Below are 26,258 nucleotides of genomic sequence, written 5' to 3' on the forward strand. Positions count from 1 at the left end.
GAGAATTTGGCTTAAAACAGACTAGAATCTCAACAAGTGTTACTATTTTTATTATCATCTTTAAAACAGGGATACACAACAGAGTTTCTGTGGGTATCACGAGATATTTTATGTAAGGCACCAAGGAGATGCTTCACGAAGAAACAGGAATAAATATCAACACATACGCTTCTTTAGCATTGTCTGTCTTTGTATATGTCTCAGCCACCAGATTAAACGTTTAGCTTCTTAAAGACAGGGTTCGTATCTAGTTCTCCTCTGTGTTCTAGAAAAGTCGAGTCTCTAAAAACAATGAATGCTGGAAGTTCATATGTAAACCTCTTCTGTCCCAGGGCCCCACATCACCTCTGTGAGGTCACATTCAACCCAGTAAAAGTCAGTGGCTCAGGGGGAGTCAAGTCTGTACTGGGTGTTCTGTAGATCCTCAACAACACGTCTCAAAACTCCCTTTCCCCTTTCTCTACTCCTTTTATTTCTCCAAAGCCGAAATTGTCTTAAAGACCCCATTTTGAGTATTTTTCCTTCTTTCCCTGCCCCCACTTCTCATTATAATATGAATTGATACTTTTCTTTCTCTTTTAGTTTCTCTTCTGCTCCCCATTAATTAGGTTTTTCACTTATTCATTCCTTTAATAAATATTTTGACAGACACTGCTCTAAGCACTAGGGGTAGAGCAATGAATGAGACAGGCAAGGTTCCTGAACTCCAGCAAAGCTTACATAATAGTAGAGGAGAGAGAAAATAAATACAAATAATTGACTATTACAATGTAATAATATGATGCCTGTAATGAAGTAATGTGATATTACCTTAGGTCAGAGGGTAACTCTAGTTAGAGTGTTCAGGGAAGGCTTGTGTGAGGAAATAAATTGAGTTGAGGCTTGAATGATAAGGGCATAATCATATGAAGATCTGTGGGAAGAATATTCGAGACAAAGAGAAGGGCAAATTATAAGGGTCCTGAGCCTTATATAGAGATGAGCCTCTCCATTAGGTCATAGGATCTCAAACTTGAGTTTGCCTCAGAATCACCTGGAGGGCTGCTGCTGCTGCTGCTGCTAAGTCACTTCAGTCGTGTCTGACTCTGTGCGACCCCAGAGACGGCAGCCCACCAGGCTCCCCCGACCCTGGGGTTCTCCAGGCAAGAACACTGGAGTGGGTTGCCATTTCCTTCTCCAATGCATGAAAGTGAAAAAATAAAGTGAAGTCACTCAGTCATGTCTGACTCCTAGTGACCCCATGGACTGCAGCCCACTAGGCCCCTCCGTCCATGGGATTTTCCAGGCAAGAGTACAGGGCTTGTTAAATCACAGATCAGTAGCCTGATCCCTGGATTCTGTCCAGTAGGTCTGGGGCTGGAGAATTTGTGCGTCTCACCAGTTTCAGGGGGTGCTGATGCTGCTGGACCAAGGACCACATTTTGGGAACCACCAATCAGAGAAGCAGACATTCAGTGTAGGTAGAGCTGAGTGAGGAGGCAGGTAGTAGGAATCAAGGACAGAGAAGCAGTGAAAGCCAGATGATTCAGGGCTTTGTAAAACATGGTAAGTGGGCTGGATTTTTTCAGAGGGCAATGGGAAGCCATCGGTTTTCTGAAAGGTTCTTAATAGGAAACTGGCTTCATTTTTATAATCTTATTTTAACCACTTCTTGGAGAGTAGATTTCAGCTGGCCAGAGTAGAAGCATCAGATAGGTGGATGTTGCAGAGGAACAAGTGAAAAATGATTCTTGGCCCTGGGATGGTTACAGGGCAGATGCTGGATGGAGAGCTGTCTGCATTTCGAGTACAATTGCTCTTAAAATTTGGGGCTGGATAATTCTTGGTTGTAGGATAATATTCTCCTATGCTTTGCAGGATATTTAGCAGCATCCATGACCTTTATTCACCTGACGCTGGTAGTAACCCCTCCCAGAAATGACATCCCCAAATATTTTCAGACATTGCCAAATATCCTCTGGGGAAGGAGCAAAATCACTCCTTGTTGAGAAAACCCTGGTGTCATGGATTCAGTCATCTTCACTTATTCAACAAATACCTATGGAGGCTAACAAATATCTACATGCTGGGATCGTAGCAGGTGTTGGGATACAGCTGAGAACAAAACAAGCCAAATCCATGCCATGAGGGAGTTTGTATATCTGGTAGAGAGACAAGAGGCGGAAGTACCTCAGGGAAGCCATTCTCTTAATATCAAATCCCAAGCACAGAAATCTAACAAAGCCGGAAGTTTCCCTGGGAGGGTGGGGCCTGGGAGGAGTTGGACTTAAAAAGACAAAGTGTTCTTTAACAGGTAAAGGATGTGGAGGAGGAGGGAGAGGAGAGCAGGGAGAAGACAGGAATACTTACGTATTAATAATTCTGTCACACAGGTATGAATGAACTTTTGAAAACCAGAAACATTTAACACTAAGTCAAATGTCAATCTTTCTTTCTCTGCTGCTAGCAGTGATAACATTAGCACACCCAGGTACTGTCACTAACATTCTAGATGGACCACTGGGTGGATATTAATTGATATTTTTTTTTCTCCAGCTGAGAAAAATGGTCCAGAGAGGTTAAGTAACTTGTTTAAGGTCACACAACTGGTGAGGAGCACAGTCAAGCTTCCCACTGTCAAACCCACTTTATTTTCATTAATCTCAGCTGCTAAGAATCATTCCTTTCTGCTGCTTCACTGGGGTGGGAGGTGGAGGGCTGTGAGATGGTGGGGGGAGCAGGCGGGGGGAATTGTATTATCTTTCTTTCATAATTATCTTGGAGCAGAGAGTCAGAGAGAATCAGAGCAGGTGCCAGAGGAGCTGACCTTGAAGGCCACGTCTCCTGAAGAGCCCAGGGCCAGCGGGCCATTGTCATCAGCGGCATATATTTCTACTGCAATTATCTCGCGTCCTCTTACAACTCTCTCAGAAGTTCCTTCCGTGATCATTAAAACTGGCTCTGGGCTGTGGCTTTGAAAGCGGCTGGAACCGCCCAGGGCTGGATCGTATCCTCGTTAAGCAGGGACGGCCTTCCAGGGACTTCAACAGGATTTCTCAGTGGTGACAAATCGAGGGAGATGCGACTGGGCCATGCCAATTACAGGTGGGCACCTCTCAAAAGGGGTCCTTCTCTTTTGCTTTCAGAGATTTCTAAGATTTCTGGCTCCATTTAAGCTCAAAGACAATCCTGTGTCTCTCAGAGTCTGTCACAGGCCCACAGGTCATCAGAGTGCCAGCTAAGGGAAGACAAAGGAGGGAGAGAGGAGGCAGCGATGCCCCGCGGTTCCATGACGCAGAGGTCGGATGACCTTTGGCTTGCAATCCTACTCTGCCATGACTTCACACAAGGCACTCGAGCTCTCTGTGCCTCAGTTTCCTTTTCTGAGATGAGTAGAGGGTGACTGTGGGGAACAAGGTGACAGCATGCCCATCAAGCACAGAGCTCAGTGCCTGGGGCTGGGTCATGGTAAAAAATCAGGTGTTCCTGTGGCTCTTGGCCGGGGCTGCTCTCCTGAGAGCTGGCCTATTCTTTCCCTGAGTCCTGCTTAGCCACCAACCTCCTAGAGCAAAGTAGAGGGCATACAGGGGCTGTGAGAAGACAGCCACACAGTCCTATGAGAGATGGGTGAGTCTCCACTGAGCCTCAGTTTCCTCATCCAAGAAATGGGATGATAACAACAGCATTCATTTGTTCATTCACGCATGCGTTCATTCACCCTGCTGTGAGTGCCTCACTCTGCCAGGCTCTAAGATGCAGCAATGAACCAGATACGACAGGCCTTTGTGGAGTTTACACTCTAAAAGGGCAGCCTTGCAATAAGCAGGCAAACACAGAATGAGTTTATAGGTTTATGATCAGTCTTCTGAGAGAATTAAAATAGGATGACGTGATGAAGGGTTCCTGGGAGGAATCTGCTTTAAATAGAGGGGCCAGGGAAAGCCTCTTTGAGGTGCAGCGTCAGAGGGAGCCCTGTGGTGAGTGACCAGCTGTGAGATGGAAGGGGTTAGGGACAAACCCCAGGCAGAGGGAACAGCAAGTATAAAGACTCCAGGTGATGAAAAGACTTGTGCATGTGTAAGGAACATGTGGTAGTGGATGTGATTGGGAAGGGAGTGAGGAAGCAGGAGGGGTGGCAGTGGGAAATGAGCCTGTAGGATTCACTGCAACCAGCTGTGTGAATGGTGCTTCTCAAACTGTAAAGCACTGACCACAGGGAGTCAGAATAATCAATATGTTGAGAGAGTCTGCTAGGTCCAGCTGGAGCTACAAGTCTAACTGGAAAATTAGTTAATGTGGGCTGAAGGGTCTCAGAAACTGGAGGAAGAGGGGGGCGAAGAGGGGTGAGGAGAGAGGAGGGTGGGTGGGCTACTGCTCCCTGGGCATTCATGGTTCCCTGGGCTTTGTGCTAAGAGTATGTCTTCCCGTTTCATCTTTCCAGCCACCCTGGGTATCACAGATGAGGAACTCAGCCTCATCTGGAGAGGTTTAGTGATGCTCGGGTCATAGACTAGGTTGGATTTGGACCTAGATTCTTAGGATCCTTGGAGGAGAGCTTGCCACTTTTGCAGCACACTACTTGCCACTTCAAAGCCATGGCTTTTCAGACAAAGCAGAGTTGCTTTTCCTACAGTCTGCCTGGGCCAGGCACTCTTCTTGGTAGTCTGTGAAGGAGACAAACCTAATCTAGGTGGTCCTCAGGGCTGTTGAGGGATGTTAGTCCTGCTGGTCACAGTTGCTTGGAGGTCTGTAATGATCGTGGTTAATCCCAGTTATCAGAGGGATGAGACATAATGAATTTAGGACTCACAGCAAAGCCAACAAATGGCCTAGCCTTTCCCCTTCATCTTGTAACAGGCCACTAAGTTTTTGTCCTTTCAGTAAGAACTTACTGCTTATGAAATCTGAACCTCAAGGCACAGGCATTTCCCTTAGAATTTCAAATACACATCCTGTAAGAAAAGGCTCTTAGGAGCTCAGGGCCTGGAGGAACTTACATCTCATTCCTGCATTCTGTTGACATGCCTTCCAAGTAGGTCACTCAGTTTATTTGCTCAGAGCCACTGATTGGAGTCTCATCACTTCTGGAAAATTGCATGTATTGGCCTTGAGAAAGTTCTTTGTGCTAAGCAGAAAACTGGTAGGCACCACCTGTTGGCTTCAGTTCTGCTCCTGAGAATTCAGAGTAAGTCTGGTCTCTATTTCACGTGCTAGACCTTCAAGTGTTCTCTAGTATCATCTCCAGAACAAATAAGCCCAAGTTTTCCCATAATGTTGGCTTGAGTCTCCACACCATCCTATTTGGAGCTTGACAGTAATAAAGAGTGAAGATTCTGGAGTCAAAGGACCAAGGTTCAAACCTGGTTCAAGTCATTCATGTGGGGGTGTATATCTGTGTGAATTAACATTTCAAACCTACATCAGGGGTTGAAGGTTAGTGGCAGGGAGCCTGAGCATCTGGGAAACCGAGGTTTGACTTCAAGTTCAAAGATTCACACCCATAATCTGACTTAATCCTCTCATTCTTGTGAGAGTAACATAAGTGCCTCTCCCATTTCATAGCCACGGAACCTGAGGCCCAGAGATGATAAACAGTTTGCTCAGATCACACAAACAGTGATAATGCTTGCGTTTCATAAGAAGTCTCTCTGATCTCAAAATCTGACCTAACAGTTAACATTACAGAGGGCAGAAGTCTTCATCTGTAAATGAGAATAAATGATGACACCTTCTTTCTGGATGCTGGGATGTTAAAAGAAAGTGTTGTGGGGAAAAGTCGTATGAAAATCCCAAAGCACTTAGATTTACTTTTCTTTCTCTTTGTCTCCATTCTCCAGGGAGTTGAGGAAATGCTTTTGTTTTAGTGAAATTTCTTTGCGTTGCAAAAATTAGATCCCAATTTTGGTTAGCTTAAGCAAAAAGGGAAATGTACATACAGGTCCTAGGGAAGTTTATAGAATCCTAAAGAATCAACTAACCAAGCCTCAGAATTGGCAAGACCAGTGACCATCTCAGCAGCAAGATTTCTAAAAGTTTATTCTAAAACTTTGGCTTTAGTGCAACTCAACACCAGAGCATCCCAGTCTCCATGTCTTGGGGTCAGAATTTCCAGTTCTTGCTAGAAACATAGCTCAGCCAAAGTGTGAAGTCAAATGGGAGAGATATCACCACTGGGAACACACTGAGAACTGGAGGCAGTTTGTCCCCAAGTTCCAGAGTGGGTGATTCCAAGGCATTCCTCATGGAGGCGTTTGATTTACAGCAGGTCATAATTTGTCTGCTGTTAACATTCTCCACTAGAAGGTAAGCTCCTTTAGGGCACGAAACATTGTCTGTTAATTCCCTATATTAGCTACTAGCATGGCGCCTAACATATGGTACTAACTCTATAAATGTGTGAGGGAAAAAATGAATAAGTTTTTTGATCTGGATACAGGGGAAGTTACCAGTTCTTTCTCCTCCTCCCCTTCAGTAATTCATCTACCATTATTTACTGAGTGCCTACTTCCCTGGTGGCTCAGACAGTAAAGCATCTACCTACAATGCGGGAGACCCAGGTTCAATCCCTGGGTCAGGAAGATCCCCTGGAGAAGGAAATGGCAACCCACCTCAGTACTCTTGCCTGGAAAATCCCATGGATGGAGGAACCTGGTTGGCTGCAGTTCATGGGGTTGCAAAGAGTTGGACACGACTGAGTGACTTCACTCACTCACTCACTCTGCTAGGTATCAGCAACTATTCCAAATATTGGGGTACAGTCAATTTTGCTCTTGTTCACATTCTTCCCTCCCCACCCCCTTATCTCTTCTCCATGTTTGTTTCTCTTTTCCTCTCCCATTGCAGACTTTCTTATTGCAGTAGAAAAATGGCTGGCTGTGATCCCTGATACAAATCCTCCCATCTTCATTCCTTAAAAAAAAAGCAAGAACCTTACCCTGCTAGTTAACCCTTTTTGGAGGGAGGGAGTTTGATTGGGCCACTAGAGGGCCATTCACTGAACCAGAGGGAAGAGACACTATAAATGGCTGGTCTGGATCCCATAGTGGAGGGCAGGGGGCAAGACTGATTCAAAGACTGGCAGCTCTTTTAGCATAATCTGATTGGAGTGGAGAGTGGTGACTTTTCTGAAGAAGGTGGACGAACAAAAACAGCTGGTGTCCCCTCCAGGAGCAAATGAATACAGGGCCCTTCACATACCTGATGCTAGAGGACGTCTTCATCCTTTCTCAACATGTGGATTTCTCAGAGTAATCAAGACTCTATCAAGAATTGATCATCAAAAGTGTCACCAGCAATAGACAAAATATTTATTTCCTTTCATGGAACTTGGATAAATAAGCCAATTCAGCAAATATTTATGGAGCACCTTCTGTGTGCATGTAATGTCTAAAAAAAAGCAAGGATAGAAGTGCAGGGGAGTGGAAGAAGACCCGTGACATATGAGCAGCTAGAATACGAGATGTCTTATATTCTATGCGTTCAAAGAAAACATCGCCTACAACTTACATCTAACTTAGACCTGAAGAAAAGGAAATATTTCAGAAGATGTGGAAGGAAGGAGGCGCTATTAAGTGCCTGCTACATGCTGAGTTTTGCTCTAGGTGCTTTCATGTACTCATTCATTCATCTATTCGTTCCATAAATATCTCTTGAGTTGCTTACTCTGTGTTTCAGATGCGGAGATGCCGCAATGAACTAAACAGATACAAATCCATGCCTTCATGAAGACTGTGTTTTGATGGAGAGGGACAGACAATAAGTAAAAGAAATACGTAAATTATAGACTCAGTTAAAGGGAGTGTGAATAATAGAGAAGAAGCAGGAGGGTGGATAGGTCATGCTGGAAAGAGGGGTTGCAGTTTTAAAAAGGGAGGTCAGAGAAAAGGAGTCTTTAGCAAAGACTTGAAGGTGCAAGGTGCATCTTAAAGCCAGCAGGGGGAAGGGCTCCCAGGCAGAAGCAATAGCAGGTATCAGCCCTGGTGTGGGAGCCTGGGTGGAGCATTTGAAAGACAGTAAGGAAGCTGCTGTCCCTGGAGGGAGGTCGAGGGAGAATGATAGGGAGCAGAAGAGGAGGCCTGATGTGCAGTGGCACAGAGCAGCTGATGCGGGAGATCACACTGGGCCTTGCCAGCATGGCAGACTATGGCCTTTACTTGGAGGTCTTTTAACAGAGGAGTGGAATGATTTGATGTGTCTCAGTGATGCCAGTCAGTGTTCTCAAGGACCCTAAGAGTTTGGTAGCAAGGTCCCAGATTTGTGAGGAGGAATTAGAAGTAGAGAGGGTATATAACTTTCCCAGCATCACACTGCTAGTAAATTTCAGACCTGGGTTGGGATTCAGATCACATATTTCTGATAACAGTGCTCTTTCCATTACACCACACTACCTCCTTAGAGTTCTCGCACTCTTACTTCATCATAGCTAAAGCATAAAAACCCATCTGGCTTGTCTTTAAAATTTTATATGTTTTTTTTTTTATAGCAAAGCATTAATGTAATTCTCTCCAAAATACCTAAATAATAACCTTAGATTATGAACGTCAAAAATTGTATATGTATTTCGTAGTCTAAAATTAAAATTATAATAAACCATACAGTCTTTGTTTATACATACACACAGTATTCATCATACTGAGAACTTCCAGATGTGCAAGCTGGATTTAGAAAAGGCAGAGGAACCAGAGATCAAATTACCAGTATCTGTTAGATCATGGAAAAAGCAAAGGAATTCCAGAAAAACATCTACTTCTGCTTCATTGACTACGCTAAAGCCTGTGACTGTGACAACAAACTATGGAAAATTCTTAAAGAATTGGGAATACCAGACCACCTTGTCTGCCTGCTGAGAAATCTGTATGCAGGTCAAGAAGCAACAGTTAGAACCAGACATGGAAGAACAGATTGGTTCAAAACTGGGAAAGGAATACATCAAGGCTATGTATTGTCACCCTGCTTATTTAACTTATATGCAGACATGGGAGCAGAGGGCCTTGGAGTTAAGTCCAGGCTCTGCCTTTTACAACTGTGTGTCTTAAGCCATGGAGCCTCCCTTCCTTTTGTACGGGGCAGGTGACCATGCCTATCTTGGGAAGATTAGAAATGATACACATACATAAAACCCGTGGTACTGGTAGACACTTAAGAAATGGAGCATTTGGGGCCCTGGGAGGAGGAAAGATGTCCCAGGAAGAAGGAACAGCAGGAACGATAGCAAGGAGGCTGAGAACAGCTTGGTGTGCACAGATGTATCTTTAGGAGGAGGGATAGGGTGTGGCAGAGACCAAGAGGAGAGACGTAGATGAGTCCGGAGCACAGAGGCCCCTTTGTGTCAACAGAGGTGCTTGAACCCCATCCTGTGTTCACTTGGGCTCCCTGAACGCTTTTGTGGCGGAGGCTGGAAGAGAGTTGTCCTGTTGGGAGGTCATCTTGGTGGCTGTGGGGGATAGATTGGAATCTGTGTGCCTAGAGGTAGAGCTCAGTCTGGAAATGCTGAAGTTGAGAGCAGATGCTGGGCCCCAGGAGGGCCGGAGGCAGTGGGATGGACAGGAAGGAACAGCTTCTGTGACTACCACCTCCTGGCTGATATTTACTGAGGATTTGCTCTAGGCCAGGAATTCACTGTTACAAGTGCTTTGCATATATTAGCTCATTTAATTATCCTAACAACCCACTGGGTAGGTCCTACTGTTGTCTTTCTGTTTCAGGTGCAGAGATGAAGGCGGGGAGAAGTTAAAAAGTGTTGAGGAGATAAGGTCCGGAGGGCAATATGCATGATGTGGGGTAAAGCGGAGATGATCCCCAGGTTTCTGGCTAGGATGAGGGGTCAGGAAGCCAAGTACCCAGGAGAAGGAGCAGGGTAGAGAGGAGATGGGAAGGTGCTGAGCTGTGTCTGTGTTGAAGGCACCAGAAGCTGGTGTGAGGCAGTGGGACCTGGGGGAATGGTACATTGGGACATTGGTGTGCAGAGCTCGGAGTTGTCCTAGATGTGGAGGTCTGGGCTTCAGTGTTATCTTGGAGTCACGAAACTGAAGGAGAGAGAAAGTCTGGGAAAGGTGAGTGCTGAGTCCTGGAGCATGACAGCCCCCAAATCCAAAGCCTGCTGTGGTCGTGGTACCCAGACCAAAGTGTGGGGCAGGGTCTGGCTGCCTCTCAGGAGCTCTCATTTCCAGTTGTGGGGGGCGGGGATTAACACAGCTCACAGGTGAAATAGCAGAATAACCCATCCCTGTACACTGGGGGACGGGAGTTGCATTCCCAGGCTGTCTGGGGCTCCATGTGGGTCCCTCATGAGTCCTCTCAGCCCCTGGACCTCTAGTGCTGATGTTCCCTTTCCTGCCTTCCTCCTCCCTCTCTTTCTCTTTCTCTCCTTCTCTCTCGTCATCTCGTCTTTATTTCTCTGACACTTCGTTTCTGCCTGCCTCTGTCCTGCTGTTGTTTTGTCTCCTTTCTCGCCCTCTCATTCTGGGTCTGCCTCTGTCTCTCCCATATAGGGTGTCTTAGCACAAAAAGTCAAAATAGACTCGTTGATCTTTATTTCCATCTCTCTCTCCCAGCCTCTGAGTCTCTGCTGCCTCTCCGTCTGCGTACCTGTTTCAGTCTCTCTCTTTGTCTCTGTCTCTCGCTTTGTCTCTCTCCATCTCTCACTTGTGTGTGTGTCTACCCCTGTCCTCACTACCTCTGTGTTTTCATTCTCTCCTTTCCCTTCCCCCTGCTGCCTTTAGGAAGAGGGCATAGATCACTGGGTAGGATTGGATGTCATTAAAAGCAAAAAAAAAGGGGAAAGGACTCCTTTTCTCTGGTTGCCCCTGGGGAATGCCTAACAATGAGAGACACTTTGGTGGGTAATCGATAGGAACAAGATGCAACGAGACATCTTTGTTGGGCAGCAGCAGCTGGCAGTTTCTCTGACCAGAGCCCTTGGGAGCGGCTGGCCCCTCGACCAGGCTCAAAAAGAGGGTATCACAGTGGAGCGACTTGAAGTGTGAGCCAAGCACATCCTGACCCTGGGGGCACGTCATTTCCATCACCTCCTCTCCCTCCCTCCCTGGCCCTCCCACCACCTCCCTACTCCTGCATGAATAACATGAATAGAAGGAGACACTTTCATGAACAGAGCGTGGATTATAGCCAGTGTAGGTTGTGGGGTTGGCCAAGAATCAGAGTCTCAGAGTCTCTAGCTGGAACAAGACTTTTTTTTTTTTTAAAGTATTTATTTTTCATTGAAGAATAATTGCTTTACAATATTGTGTTGGTTTCTGCCATACATCAACATGAATCAGCCATAGGGATACATATATCCCCTTCCTCTTGACCCTCCTTCCCTCTTCCCACCCCTTAGCACCCTCTAGATTATTGCAGGGCCCCAGTTTGAGTTCCCTGAGTCATACAGCAAGTTCCCATTGGCCATCTATTTTACATATGGTAGTGTATATGTTTCCATGCTACTCGATCCATTCACCCACACTCTCCTTCCTCCCGCCCCCACCCATGTCCATAAATCTCGCCCCCACCCATGTCCATAAATCTCCTTGGAAGAAGATTTTCAATCCTTCTAAGTCCTAATTTCCTTATATGTAAAAATAGGGAGACTCGTACCTATGATCCATTCTAGGCGAGGCAGCCAGTTTAAATTTTGAAAAATTAAATCTGATCAGTGTCTCCCCAACTTAAGTCCCACCATATAGATCATATCTGTCTGTTTCACTGCTCACTGCTAGCATGAGGCTCTCAGGAGGTGTTTAATGAGGATATGTGGCATCATACACAGTAGGTGCTCCATAAGTGTTTCTCATATGAATGGAGCTTCTTGCTTCTAGACTACAGTGCCTGGCTGGCCTCAGAGAAGGAACTCTGATTTCCCAGGATGTGAGCTCTAGGCAGGGCTCTAGATGTCTGTCCTTCCTGGCCAGCTCCATCTTCCTTTCTTATTTCCCCCTCCCTGCATGTGACCGTCAGATGTTAAGAGGATGAGAGAAAAGGTAGTGAGACACACAGGCAGGAGTTCAGAACACTGGCCTCTTTTTTAAAAATTGAAGTATAGTTGCTGTATAATATTATATAAGTTATAGGTGTACAGTACAGAAGGTCACAATTTTTAAACCTTATATTCCATTTATAATTATGATAAAATATTGGCTATATTTCCCGTGTTGCATATCCTTGTAGCTTATTTCATACCTGATAGTTTTCTGATAGTTTATACCTCTTACTCTCTTCCTCCTTCCGCTGTCTTCACTGACAACCACTAGTTCTCTAAATCCATGAATCTGCTTCTTTTTCATTATATTTATTAGTTTGTTGTATTTTTTAAGATTCTACATATATGATATCATACAATACTTTTTGTCCTCTGACTTATTTCTCTGAGCATAACGCCCTCTAGGTTCATCCATGTTGCTGCAAATGGCAACATTTCATTCTTTTTCATGGCTGAGTAATATTCCAGCATCAGTTTCCCAGGTGGTTCAGTGGCTCAGTGGTAAAGAGTCTTCCTGCCAATGCAGGAGATGCAGGTTTGATTCCTGGGTCAGGAAGATCCCCCGGGGGAGGAAATGGCAACTCACTCCAGTATTCTTGGCTGGAAAATCCCATGAACAGAGGATCCTGGTGGGCTACAGTCCATGGAATCTCAAAGAGTCAGACATGACTGAGCATGTACGCAATATACCATTGTATGTATGTATGTATGTGTATATACACACATGTATATACACACACTCACAATACAGACCATTTTTGTATGGATATGCTACAATTTGTACAAATTGTACAACTTTTACACAGAAGAACTGTACAAAAAAGATCTTCATGACCCAGATAATCATGATGGTGTGATCACTCACCTAGAGCCAGACATCCTGGAATGTGAAGTCAAGTGGGTCTTAGGAAGCATCACTACGAACAAAGCTAGTGGAGGGGATGGAATTCCAGTTGAGCTCTTTCAAATCCTGAAAGCTGACGCTGTGAAAGTGCTGCACTCAATATGCCAGCAAATTTGGAAAACTCAGCAGTGGCCACAGGACTGGAAGAATGCTCAAACTACCACACAATTGCACTCATCTCACACACTAGAAAAGTAATGCTCAAAATTCTCCAAGCGAAGCTTCAGTAATATGTGAACCATGAACTTCTAGATGTTCAAGCTGGATTTAGAAAAGGCAGAGGAACCAGAGATCAAATTGCCAACATATGCTGGATCATCAAAAAAAGCAAGAGAGTTCGAGGAAAACATCTATTTCTGCTTTATAGACTATGCCAAAGCCTTTGACTTTGTGGATCACAATAAACTATGGAGAATTCTGAAAGAGATGGGAATACCAGACCACCTGACCTGCCTCTTGAGAAATCTGTATGCAGGTCAGGAAGCAACAGTTAGAATTGGACATGGAACAACAGACTGGTTCCAAATAGGAAAAGGAGTACATCAAGGCTGTATATTGTCACCCTGCTTATTTAACTTATATGCAGAGTACATCATGAAAAATGCTGGACTGGATGAAGGACAAGCTGAAATAGTTGGCTTAAAGCTCAACATTCAGAAAATGAAGATCATGGCATCCGATCCCATCACTTCATGGGAAATAGATGGGGAAACAGTGGAAACAGTGTCAGACTTTATTTTTCTGGGCTCCAAAATCACTGCAGATGGTGACTGAAGCCATGAAATTAAAAGATGCTTACTCCTTGGAAGGAAAGTTATGACCAACCTAGATAGCATATTCAAAAGCAGAGACATTACTTTGCCAACAAAGGTCCATCTAGTCAAGGCTATGGTTTTTCCTGTGGTCATGTATGGATGTGAGAGCTGGACTGTGAAGAAAGCTGAGTGCCAAAGAATTGATGCTTTTGAAGTGTGGTGTTGGAGAAGACTCTTGAGAGTCCCTTGGACTGCAAGGAGATCCAACCAGTCCATTCTGAAGGAGATCAGCCCTGGGATTTCTTTGGAAGGAATGATGCTAAAGCTGAAACTCCAGTACTTTGGCCACCTCATGCGAAGAGTTGACTCATTGGAAAAGACTCTGATGCTGGGAGGGATTGGGGGCAAGAGGAGAAGGGGACAACAGAGGATGAGATGGCTGGATGGCATCACTGACTCGATGGACGTGAGTGTGGGTGAACTCTGGGACCTGGTGATGGACAGGGAGGCCTGGCATGCTGCGATTCATGGGTCGCAAAGAGTTGGACAGGACTGAGAGACTGAACTGAACTGAACTACTCCTTGGAAGGAAAGTTATGACCAACCTAGACAGAATATTAAAAAGCAGAGACGTTACTTTGCCAACAAAGGTCTATCTCGTCAAGATTATGGTTTTTCCAGTGGTCATGTATAGATGTGACAGTTGGACCATAAAGAAAGCTGAGTGCTGAAGAATTGATGCTTTTGAACTGTGGTGTTGGAGAAAACTCTTGAGAGTCCTTTGGACTGCAAGGAGATCCAACAAGTCCATCCTAAGGAGATGAGTCTTGAGTCTTCATTGGAAGGACTGATGTTGAAGCTGAAAGTCCAATACTTTGGCCACCTGATTCAAAGAGCTGACTCATTTGAAAAGACCGTGATGCTGGGAAAGATTGAAGGTGGGAGGAGAAGGGGATGACAGAGGATGAGATGGTTGGATGGAATCACCAAATCAATGGAGATGAGTTTGAGTGAACTCCAGGAGTTGGCGATGGACAGGGAGGCCTGGCATGCTGTGGTCCATGGGGTTGCAAAGAGTCAAATATGACTGAGTGACTAAACTGAACTGAACTGAACTGAACATCTTTTATTCCATAACAGTCACAGAGTTTCAGCTTCCCCAATTGAACCCTGACCAATGTGGGGTGGATGGGGCACTCTTTTTCAGATTGGGAGAGGACACTAAGATTGAATGCAGAAAAGGAGTAAACATCAGATCAGATCAGATCAGTCGCTCAGTCGTGTCCGACTCTTTGCGACCCCATGAATCGCAGCACGCCAGGCCTCCCTGTCCATCACCAGCTCCCAGAGTTCACTCAGACTCATGTCCATCGAGTCAGTGATGCCATCCAGCCATCTCATCCTCTGTCGTCCCCTTTTCCTCTTGCCCCCAATCCCTCCCAGCATCAGAGTCTTTTCCAATGAGTCAACTCTTCACATGAGGTGGCCAAAGTACTGGAGCTTCAGCTTTAGCATCATTCCTTCCAAAGAAATCTCAGGGCTGATCTCCTTTAGAATGGACTGGTTGGATCTCCTTGCAGTCCAAGGGACTCTCAAGAGTCTTCTCCAACACCACAGTTCAAAAGCATCAATTCTTCGGCGCTCAGCCTTCTTCACAGTCCAACTCTCACATCCATACATGACCACAGGAAAAACCATAGCCTTGACTAGACGGACCTTTGTTGGCAAAGTAATGTCTCTGCTTTTGAATATGCTATCTAGGTTGGTCATAACTTTCCTTCCAAGGAGTAAGCATCTTTTAATTTCATGGCTGCAGTCACCATCTGCAGTGATTTTGGAGCCCAGAAAAATAAAGTCTGACACTGTTTCCACTGTTTCCCCATCTATTTCCCATGAAGTGATGGGATCAGATGCCATGATCTTCATTTTCTGAATGTTGAGCTTTAAGCCAACTTTTTCACTCTCCACTTTCACTTTCATCAAGAGGCTTTTGAGTTCCTCTTCACTTTCTGCCATAAGGGTGATGTCATGTGCATATCTGAGGTGATTGATATTTTTCCCGGCAATCTTGATTCCAACTTGTGTTTCTTCCAGTCCAGCGTTTCTCATGATGTACTCTACATATAAGTTAAATAAACAGGGTGACAATATACAGCCTTGACGTACTCCTTTTCCTATTTGGAACCAGTCTGTTGTTCCATGTCCAGTTCTAACTGTTGCTTCCTGACCTGCATAGAAATTTCTCAAGAGGCAGGTCAGGTGGTCTGGTATTCCCATCTCTTTCAGAATTTTCCATAGTTTATTGTGATCCACACCGTCAAAGTCAAATAGTTGTCACATGGTCTGGAGGCCATATGAAGATATGGGAACCAGGTCAACTGCAGAAAGAGGATTTGGGTAGAGTTGAAGCCTTGAAAAGAGCAGGGAAGCTTTAGAAAATATATATATAATGAATAGAATAAAGAGTTGAGATAATCCTTTGCTGGACAAGTCAAGATACTGGGAAGCATTACAGGAGCATAAAAAGATAGGACTCAAGTCCTGGATACACACCTGATTAGTTCTGTTGCCTCAAATAGGTCACGTGTTCTTCTCCATGGCTAATGTTTGTCTGTTCTCTCCCCTCCTCGGTTCTGCTTTATGTTTTAAGAAATTACATCCCCCAACTTGCAGTTAGGTCTGGGTGATGCATGGTCCTAGAAGAAAATTGGACGAGGGAGAAGGGAAGCCCGGGCCTGCCACCTGCAGTCCCGCTGAATCTTGTCCACAGTGCTCACTCTCAGCAGCTTCTTCCTCATGGGTCCCAGCTTCTGGCTGGCTGTTTCTTGATCCAGCCAGAGGCCTGAAACGGTACCAGTTTCCTGTTTGCTACTCTGACTGCCAGTTCAGCTCTCTGAGCATCATCACATGATGAGGTCCCTGTATTTACTTCTCTGTGTTTGAGGTATTAGAATGGTTTTGTTTTCTTGATGGATACGCTCATCTGTATTGATACTGCTCACCTTCCAGGTCTGGTGTGAGATGACAGGTGTCTCATTATTGCAGATGGGGAAAAGGTAGGAAGAAAGGAAAAAGCTTCTCTATTAATATGGGCACATCTCCCTAGGATCGCTACCACTGAGTGAATCACACTGCATGCCAAACACTTTTCATTTGTTACACATTATTTTTACTCTCTGTGTGACCCTGGGTAGCTTACTTTAACTCTATGTGCCTCAGTTTCCTCATCTATAAAATAGATGGGGAGTACTGGAGACAACAGAATGCCTACCCCATAGGGTTACTGGGAAAATGGGATGAAATACTACATGTAAAAAGCTTAGGGCAGAGTCTGGCACATATTAAGTAGTCAGTAAATGTTAAGCTATAATTATTATAAATTTCAGCTGTTATTATTGCTTTTTAAAATGACTATTTCACAAAAAGTTCAAGGAAACTAAGGATCAGTAAGGTTATATGACTAGGGGCTTCCAAGGTGGCTCAGTGGTAAAGAATCCGTCTGCCAATGCAGAAGACAGGAGAAGACACAGGGCTTCAATCCCTGGGTCAGGAAGTCCCCTGGAGGAGGAAACGGCAACCCACTCCAGTATTCTTGCCTGGAAAATCCCATGGACAGAGGAGCCTGGCAAACTACAGTCCATAGGGTCACAAAAGAGTCGGACACTACTGAGCAACTGAGCACACACACAAAGTTGTATGACTGTCTCAGAGTTAGCAGGTTATAAGACTTAATCTCAGGCCCCTCTGACTCCATAATAGTGCTCTTTCCCTTTGCCTATGTTGGGGACACCCAACTATGCATACCCAGGGCCACACCAGCAGTGACTGCTACCGGAGCAGCCCTGGCTTCTTTGCTCTCCCTCCCCCTCCCTTATACAAGCATCTGTATTTAAATCCAAGTGCCACCAATGCAGAGCCCTAAGAACAGGATGGACTTGACCCTGGTAATAAGATCCTGAAATGTCTGGGCTAGAAGAGGGGTAGCCGGAAAGACAGAGAAAAGCAGCCACTGACCCAGGAAGGGGGCATGTCTCTCCTCTAGAGCAGGGGTCCCCAACCTCCAGGATCTAATGCCTGATGATCTGAGGTGGAGCTGATGTAATAATAATAGAAATAAAGTGCAGAATAAATGCAATGTGCTTGAATCATCCGGAAACTACCCCTCTCTAGTCTTGAAAAATTGTCTTCTGTGAAACCAGTCCCTAGTGCCTAAAAGGTTGGGGGCCTCTGCAGAGGAGCTGTGTGCCTTCCTGGGGCCTTTATTACCAACTGGCAGTGTTCAGCTAGGCTCTCGCCTCCTCCAGCCCCTCCTCAGCCCCAAATATATTGAGCTGTGTTGGAGGCAAAGTATATTTTTAGCCATACTGGACCCTTGGGGTGATGGCTACAGTGGAGAAGGGCCAAGGAGCAGTGTCAGGCTTTGAACCCCTCTTCTCCCACCACCCCCATCCTCCCGAGAGCTGCCGCCCAGCAGGCAGCTGCCACCTCACAAGCCAAATGGTTAGGTTTGCTTCAAAGCTGTGTTCAGTCATATCTGACTCTTTGCAACCCTATGGGCTATAGCCTGCTAGACTCTTCTGTCCATGGAATTGTCCAGGCAAGAATACTGGAGTGGGTTGCCATTTCCTCCTCCAGGGGATCTTCTCTACCCTGGGATCAAACCTGTGTCTCTCATGTCTCCTGCATTGGTAGATGGATTGTTTATCACCATGCCATCTGGGAAGCTTCTGCTTCAAGGCTAGCATTGACCGAAACAACCTCCAACTGTGGTCCTTTGCAGACCAGTGATTCTGTGTATTTGAAATTCAATTTATGGCCACAACAAACTCTTCCCTCCTCTGCAATATCCCCCTCCCCTACCAGCACCGGGCTCACCACTGTACCAGAGTGGAGAATACAAACATTCATATCAGTAATACTTGTGCAGGTTAAGCATATTCATGTATGTTATCTCATTGGAGGCTCTTGACAACCTCTGTGAGGTAAGGAAGAAATCCAACCTCAAAGTGATGGTGTAATCCACCCAGGTTATGTAAGTAGAAAGTGGTGGCACCAGAATTCACACCTAGAGGTATCTGGCCCAAAAGTCAGAACTCTTAGTCCTCTGCCACGCAGCCTCTGAAGTTCCTGAGGCTAATTTAAAGTTCTGACTTGGTAGCTTAACAGCTGATTTTTACTGTCCTAGAGTATCCCATCAAAACAGGGTTTGACCAAATAACCAGAAAACACATGTCTTCACTAAGGATGCATGACCCTTGAGTCCAGATCAGAACCTTGAAATACTGTTAGGGCCTCCTCTGCCCCCGTCTAAAGCACCATAACCATTTGTTGAGCACTTAATATGCACCATGCCCTTTTCATGTAGAACTCATTGTGAAATGGAGATTGCTGTTGTTATTTTACAGTTAAGATCCTGTTTTGGGTGACACAGCTAGTTAATAACAGTTGCAGCATTCACAACTAGGCTTCTCCAGGCCTAAAACTCACTTCTAAAGTATCTGACTCTTCCTGCTATGTCATACTACATTGCATTCTTTAATGATGCTGAAGGAAAAATTGTAGTAAAGAGCCTAAGAAGGCATTTTGACCCTTCTCTCATGACAGTAGTTAACACCTGTTGCCAACTAGGATTGTGCCTGGCTGCATGGAATAGAAACCTGACCACAGTGGCTTAAACAAATATAGCTTTATTTTTCTTAGGGAACAAGAATCAGATGGATGATCTAGACCTCGTGCAACTTCTCAAGCAAATACTCAAGGACTTAGGCCCCTTCTTGCCTTCTGCTCTGACATTCTGAATATAGAACTTTTGTCTCTATGGTTGCAAGATGGATATCTTGTCTCTAAGCATCAAGCCTGCATGCCAAGCAGGAGGAATTGCAAAGGATAAAAACCATACTGCAGTGGAGTCTGTCTCTATCAGCAAAATGATAACTCTTCTGGAAACTGCTCAGTAGACTTTAGCTTACATCTAACTGGCTGCAAATGGTCACTTGGCTACATGTGGCTACAAGAGAATCTGGGGTGAGAATATTTCTAAGGAGGTACATGGTCTCCTGAAATATAATCAGAGTTCTGTTAATATAATAAAGGAGAGTGGAGATGTGTAAAAGCTAGACGTGTTTGCCACCAATTTGCACTAGGCTGAGCAACAACGACCTCAATAATCCCTTACATTGATCCAGGCTTTTAATTTCCCCAAAACGCTTTCATGTGCATTATCCCTTTTAATCTCCCTCCGTGAAAACCTTTTAAAGTAGGTAGGGTATGAATCACCAGGAGTCATGCAGGTCTGACATCAATATTTCCCATTTTACCAAAGAGGAAACTGAGGCTCAGAGGGGTTAAGTCACTTGCTCAGTCATAGGACTAGTAAGTGATAAAACCTGGAATGGATTCAATATCCTGGGACCCACTGTGACTTTAAGTCATTTTTTTCTCTCTGCCTATCAGTTATCCATTGAATGACAATAATCCTACTAACTTCATATGGTTGTGAAGAATCAGTGACCACCCCCACTCCCTGCATATCTTAAGTGCTCAGAAAAAGGGAAATAAGCATTTTATGGACCTTAATACATTTTCCTGATCATCTCCTAAGCATGTTAGCATCCTTCCTCCAACTTACCATTTCTTATTAAACTGGAGTACAGAACTTATCAAACTATTTACATCTTTTTCCTATGCATAAGGGATACATAATCCCCATTAAACTGAGAGGTCTGTGAGGGCATGTTTTAAAGGAACCTATTTCTAGAGCTCATGTTTCACTAAGGGATTTCCACTTCATTTCTTAGGAGGAAAAAAATACTTGAGAAACCTTTCTATCCCAACTCTACCTTTTAATCATCTCACCTTATAAAGGAAAACTAACTTCCTCCCTCCCCTTCTCCTTCCCTCCCTCCCTCCCTCCCTCCCTCCCTCTTTCTCTTTCTCCTCCCTCCTTCCCTCCTTTCCTTCCTCTCTTCTCTCAAGGTTTTTTTCAGTGGAATGGGAAGAAATTCCTCTTGATTGATAGAGTTAATATGTTATAAATGACACTTCTGGTGCAAGGCAAGTGCTAAATCCAGTGTAGTTGGTTGAGTAATTATCTGTTCATAGAGTTTTTCCTTGGCCAGAACACAAGGGCTATATTTGATGGGAAAGGCATGAGGTGGTCTAGGAGAAATCCTGATTCTGACATTTGATGCGTGATGTTCACTATGCAGCTCTGAAAGCAATAATGTTGCTACCATGATCTCCACTCAACTCCCTTGTCATTTTCTCACTGTCACTTGGGGCTGAGCAGCAGGGCAACACTCTACAGCAGGCATGGCTGTTCTCCTTTTTTGCTTCCCTGGCACATGGGGAAGATGTGTATGTGTGTGTGTGTGTTTGGTCAGTTGCATTCAACTCCCTGACACCTCGTGGACTATAGCCCACCAGGCTCCTCTGTCCAGGAAATTTTCCTTAAAAGAATACTGGAGTGGGTTGCAACTTCCTCCTCCAGGGGATTTTCCCAACCCAGGGATCGAATCCACCATCTCCTACATCTCCTGCATTGGCAGGCAGATTCTTTACCACTAGAGCCACCCGGGGAATCCCATGCAGACAAGCAATGCTTGCCCCCATAATGAATGAATAAATGTATGTGGAAGTGAAAGCACCTTATAAACTGTAAAGTGCTATCAGATGGAAATTATTAGTATTACTACACATTTAATAAAAATCCTCCTGTTGCTGAGAGGAATAATCTTGACTTTTAATGGAACATAATCTCTTCAGGAGGCCTGGAAACGTAATAAAGGGGAGGGATTTGCAGAAGAAAAAGGTAGAAAATGTTATCTCAGTGTGTTCAACCATGACATACCAGGCACTTTTGGGGTGAGAATGAATAAAACCTGGTCAATAGGAGGTTAATAGGGAGGCAGATATATACAAGAGTAACTGTAGGTAAGATATTAAGCAAGTGCTGTAAACCAATTGCTATGAAAGCATAGAATAGGAGGAGATTCATTTTAACCAGGAGGTGATGTAAGTATGGAATTAGGAAGGCCTGGGAGGAGATATTCAAGCTGAGGTTAATGAATGACTAAGCACCTTAACAGGTGATGGCACCCCACTCCAGTACTCTTGCCTGGAAAATCCCATGGACGGAGGAGCTTGGTAGGCTGCAGTCCATGGGGTCACGAAGAGTCGGACACGACTGAGCGACTTCACTTTCACTTTTCACTCTCATGCATTGGAGAAGGAAATGGCAACCTACTCCAGTGTTCTTGCCTGGAGAATCCCAGGGATGGGGGAGGCTGGTGGGCTGCCGTCTATGGGGTCACACAGTCGGACACGACTGAAGTGACTTAGCAGCAGCAGCAGCAAGCACCTTAACAGGTATTAGTTGTTACTAACAGTAATATTATTTAGTATCACGTTGTGCTGTGATGTGCTTAGTCGCTCAGTTGTGTCTGACTCTTTGCCACCCCATGGACTGTAGCCTGCCAGGCTCCTCTGTCCATGGGGATTCTCCAGGCATGAATACTGGAGTGGGTTGCCATGCCCTTTTCCAGGGGATCTTCCCAACCCAGGGGTCGAACCCAGGTCTCCTGCACTGCAGGCAGACTTTACTGTCTGAGCCACTAGAGAAGCTCTAGTTTCATGTTATCATATTAGAAAATGAATGTATGGAATTCAGGTAATGCCTCCAGCAACACTGCATGGTAGGTATTATTTTCATTGCCTTTTTAGATGAAGAAAATGATATGGTTGAGAACATTCAAAAAGGAAGGACATTTAAAAGGAAGGACATCATCAAAGGTATGCAGGCCAGAAAAGGGATTCATATAGGCCCTGCAATATATTAACAACCCACTTTATGTCACTGTTTTGGGGTCCAAGGAGTTCAGTGTGGGTGTTGGGAAGGGTCAGGGAAATAGTATTGGCAAGATTTTATTTTTTATAATTTTTAAAAATTAATTTATTTTAATTGGGGGCTAATTACAATATTGTGGTGATTTTTGCCATACATCAACATGAATCAGCCATGGGTGTACGTGTGTCCCACCATCCTGAACCCCCCTCCCACCTCCCTCCCCAGCTGCTCCCTCTGGGTTGTCCCAGAGCACCAGCTTTGGGTACCCTGCTTCATGCACTGGTCATCTATTTTACATATGGTAATATACATGTTTCAATGCTATTCTCTCATATTGTCCCACCCCCGCCTTCTGCCACATAGTCCAAAAGTCTGTTCTTTACATATGTGTCTCTTTTGTTGTCTTGCATATGAGGTCATCATTACCATCTTTTTAAATTCCATATATGTGTGTTAAAATACTGAATTGATGTTTCTCTTTCTGGCTTACTTCACTCTGTATAATAGGCTCCAGTTTCATCCACATCATTAGAACCGATTCAAATGCATTCTTTTTATGTCTGAGTAATATTCCATTGGGTATATGTACCACAGCTTCTTTATCCATTCATCTGCTGATGGACATCTAGGTTGCTTCCATGTCCTAGCTATTGTAAACAGTGCTGCAATGAACACTGGAGTACATTTGTCTCTTTCAATTCTGGTTTCTTCAGTGTGTATGCCCAGCAGTGGGATTGCTGAGTTGTATGGCAGTTCTATTTCCAGTTTTTTAAGGAATCTCTACACTGTTCTCCATAGTGGCTGTACTAGCTTGCATTCCAACCAACAGTGTAAGAGGGTTCCCTTTTCTCCACACCCTCTCCAGCTCTTATTGCTTGTAGACTTTTGGATAGCAGCCACTCTGACTGGCGTGAAATGTTACCTCATTGTGGTTTTGATTTGCATTTCTCTGATAATTAGTGATGTTGAGCATCTTTTCATGCATTTGTTAGCCATCTATATGTCTTCTTTGGAGAAATGTCTGTTTAGTTCTTTGGCCCATTTTTTGACTGGGTTGTTTATTTTTCTGGTATGGAGCTACATGAGTTGCTTGCATATTTTGGAGATTAATTCTTTGTCAGTTGCTTCATTTGATATTATTTTCTCCCGTTCTGAAGGTTGCCTTTCACCTTGTTTATAGTTTCCTTCATTGTGCAAAGCTTTTAAGTTTAATTAGGTCCCATTTGTTTATTTTTGTTTTTATTTCCATTACTCTGGGAGGTGGATCATAGAGGACCTTGCTGTGATTTATGTCAGAAAATGTTCTGTCCATGTTTTCCTCTAAGAGTTTTATAGTTTCTGGTCTTACATTTAGATCTTTAATCCATTTTGAGTTTATTTTTGTGTATGGTGTTACAAAGTGTTCTGGTTTCATTCTTTTACAGGTGGTTGATCAATTTTCCTGGCACCACTTGTTAAAGAGATTGTCTTTTCTCTATTGTATATTTTTGCATCTTTTGTCAAATATAAGGTATCCATTACTCCTTGGAAGGAAAGTTATGTCCAACGTAGATAGCATATTGAAAAGCAGAGACATTACTTTGCCAACAAAGGTCCGTCTAGTCAAGGCTATGGTTTTTCCTGTGGTCATGTATGGATGTGAGAGTTGGACTGTGAAGAAGGCTGAGCGCCGAAGAATTGATGCTTTTGAACTGTGGTGTTGGAGAAGACTCTTGAGAGTCCCTTGGACTGCAAGGAGATCCAACCAGTCCATTCTGAAGGAGATCAGCCCTGGGATTTCTTTGGAAGGAATGATGCTAAAGCTGAAGCTCCAGTACTTTGGCCACCTCATGCGAAGAGTTGACTCATTGGAAAAGACTCTGATGCTGGGAGGGATTGGGGGCAGGAGGAGAAGGGGACGACAGAGGATGAGATGGCTGGATGGTATCACGGACTCGATGGACGTGAGTCTGAGTGAACTCCGGGAGTTGGTGATGGACAGGGAGGCCTGGCGTGCTGCGATTCATGGGGTCTCAAAGAGTTGGACATGACTGAGCGACTGAACTGAACTGAACTGAATTGATAGATGCATAGATTTATCTCTGGGCTTTCTATTTTATTCCATTGATCTATATTTCTTCCTTTGTGCCAGAACCATGCTGTCTTGACGACTCTGACTTTGTAGTATAGTCTGAAGTCAGGCAGGTTGATTCCTCCAGTTCCATTCTTCTTTCTCAAGATTGCTTTGGCTAGTTGAGGTTTTTTGTGTTTCCATACGAATATGGGTGTTGGGAAGGGTCAGAGAGATAGTATTGGCAAGACTTTATTTTTTATATATTTTTAAATTTTTTCTTTATTTTTGGCTGTGCTGGTCTTCTTTGTTGCATGCAGGGTTTCTCTAGTTACGGTGAGCAGGGGCTACTCTTTGCTGCCGTGTGTGGGCCTCTCTTGTTGCAGAGCACAGGCTCTCGGTGCATGGGCTTCAGTAGTTATGGTGCGTTGGCTTAGGCACCTGCGACATGTGGAATCTTCCTGGACAAGGGATTGAACCTATGTCCCGTGAATCGGCAGGCAGATTCTTAACCACTAAAGCACCATGGAAGCCCTTGGCAAGATTTTAAAATCTGAGTCTTAAAATCAACCAGATATGGTATTGTCTTTGTTTTGGTTCTCTCAGAAGTAAACTCTGAGACAAAGTTTCAGATGCTAATACTTAAGTTGGGAGGTAATACAAGATGCACTAGTAGGAGAGAGGGAGTGTGAAACAGTGAAGGAAAAAAGCCAATTAAAGATGCTTTATCAAATACACTACTTTTCAGGGGAAATGGTACATAATACCACTGGGAAATTCTAGGAGCCAGTGTTGAACATCCACCGCTAAGTTATTCCACCCATGGTGCAAGGGAGCTAGGATATTTCTGCTTGTCCTGTGGGGGACAGAGAAGTTTTTGGTGGCCAAAGAAAACATCAGGCAAAGTTGCAGATGCTGGCACTTGGCCAATGGACTGATCTCAGGGGAAATGGTGAGGTTGAGTAAGGGTAGGATGACAATACTGTCTGCTGCAGTCTACTTCTGGGACTGCTCAAGTCTACTTATGCCTAAGTTTCCTGCAACTTGGCACTGATGCTGCAAGACTGTGACCTGCCATAACTCTTAAAGCAGACAAATGAACAAACAAACAAGATCAGCTGCAGAAGGTCAATAGGATATAGTCTCTGCTGCTGCAGCTGTCATTAAGGCCATTTGATAATCATTCCCTCCCCTCATTCTAAATTGCACTTACTCTTGGCTAGCACTTCCCTGAGCTTACACTTCTTGGCCAGTGTGGGGTGACCCAGTTTCTTATCCATGAGGTGCCAGGACTGTCAGTTATCATGCTTTTCTCAGGCTGGCATTTCTGCAACTCCTGTTCATTGTTGTTACTGGACATTTAAGAACTAAGAGATGTTTCTGTACATCCTCTGAGTTCTAGATGTACTCCTCCACTCCCCTAATGTGTAGCATGAAACTCTGTCTCCTTATGATAATAACAGTCACTCACCTCTGGTACCATAGCAACTCCTTTTAAAAACTGGCTTCTCTACTGTTTTGAGAAGTTCAAAATATTGAGAGAGCAAACATTTGCACAAGTTCCCTCAGGGTGTCACTGGGAGTGATTGTGCCAAAGGCCATTTCTTCCCCACTTTTATTCTTGGATCCATGTATTGTACCTGTCAGGCATGGCCATCACTGTAGAATGATCAGTGGTCAAAATATAAACTGTATTTTCTAGCAAGATGGCACTCTAATACTGCAAGGTGTCATCCCAGAACGTGCTT

This window comes from Bos indicus x Bos taurus, chromosome 3, assembly GCF_003369695.1.
Source record: "Bos indicus x Bos taurus breed Angus x Brahman F1 hybrid chromosome 3, Bos_hybrid_MaternalHap_v2.0, whole genome shotgun sequence".
In the NCBI taxonomy this organism is placed as follows: domain Eukaryota; kingdom Metazoa; phylum Chordata; class Mammalia; order Artiodactyla; family Bovidae; genus Bos; species Bos indicus x Bos taurus.